This window comes from Lampetra planeri, chromosome 43 (genome assembly GCF_965212315.1).
Source record: "Lampetra planeri chromosome 43, kcLamPlan1.2.h2, whole genome shotgun sequence".
NCBI lineage: Eukaryota > Metazoa > Chordata > Hyperoartia > Petromyzontiformes > Petromyzontidae > Lampetra > Lampetra planeri.
In genome coordinates this window covers 6,095,747-6,097,439 of record NC_136149.1, presented here as the reverse complement: position 1 = coordinate 6,097,439, position 1,693 = coordinate 6,095,747, and positions in this window count along the sequence as shown.

Genomic DNA, 1,693 nt, shown 5'->3' with positions numbered 1-1,693 from the left:
ATCCATGGGGCACGACTCTAATCGGTGATTGTGCCCGAGTTGATCGAATTACAGCGCCCCTCGGTCAGCCCTGATCCAGCAGCCTCCCCCCCCCGCATCACCACCATCACCTTCATCATCACCACCTCCATCACCACAATCACCCCCTCCATCATCACCACTACCACCTCCATCACCACCATCACCCCTCCATCATCACCATCATCACCACCATCATCATCATCACCACCTCCATCATCATCATCACCACCTCCATCATCATCATCACCATCATCACCACCACCATCACCATCATCATCACCACCACCACCACCTCCATCATCATCACCACCTCCATCATCATCACCATCATCATCACCACCACGATCATCATCACCATCATCACCATCACCTCCATCACCACCTTCATCACCACCACCACCTCCATCATCATCACCATCACCACCTCCATCATCATCACCACCTCCATCATTATCACCACCACCACCTCCATCACCACCACCACCTCCATCACCACCACCACCTCCATCACCACCTCCATCACCACCACCACCTCCATCATCATCACCACCTCCATCATTATCACCACCACCTCCATCATCGTCACCATCATCATCACAATCATCCCTCGGCCTCCCTAGGCGCCATCCATTCAGTACGTACGCATGGAGGGGGGAGGGGGGGTTAACCCAAATGCGTAGCTGGCGTATGGGGGGGGGGTCTACTGACAATGTGCGCATAGGAAACTGGGGGGGGGGCTGAAGCCTCGACAATAATGTGTCTACTTTGGCCTTCAAATGAGTTAGATAGTCCGGCGGTGGACGATCTGTTTGCTTAAACGCGTTAATATTATTAATCCTTGATCGTTTCTGCGTGGATTAAATATCGGCCGTTCTATAGGATTCTGGAGGGGGTGGGGGTGTAAAAAGTCCGCGTGCGTACAGGGAGCGGGGGGGGGAGAGGGGGGAGGGAGAGGGGGGAGGGGGGGAGAGGGGGGAGGGGGGAGAGGGGGGGAGGGGGGGGAAAGGGGGAGAGGGGGGGAGGGGTCAAGTTTTGACAGATTGCTGCGTGGGGACTCATGCACCCACCAGGCGTCCCGCCCCTCCCCCCTCCTCTCATCTCATACACCCCGCCCCCTCATCCCCCTCACCCCGCCCCTCATCCTCACCCCTCACCCCCTTCACCCTTCCCCTCAATCCGTCTAAACCCCCTCACCCCCGCCCCTCATCACCATCACCCCGCCCCTCACCTCCCCCCCCATCACCCCGCCCCTCACCCCCCACACACCCCATCACCCCGCCCCTCACCCCCCACACACCCCGCCTCTCACGCCCCCCACATCCACCCCCCACACCCACCCACACACCCCGCCCCTCACGCCCCACACACCCCCCATCACCCCGCCCCTCAACCCCCACAAACCCCGCCCCTCACGCCCCACACCCCCACACACCCCCACCACCCCGCCCCTCACCCCCACACACCCCGCCCCTCACACCCCCCATTACCCCGCCCCTCACACCCCCCATCACCCCGCCCCTCAACCCCCACAAACCCCGCCCCTCACGCCCCACACCCCCACACACCCCCACCACCCCGCCCCTCACCCCCACACACCCCGCCCCTCACACCCCCCATTACCCCGCCCCTCACACCCCCCATTACCCCGTCCCTCACGCCCCCCACCCCCCCA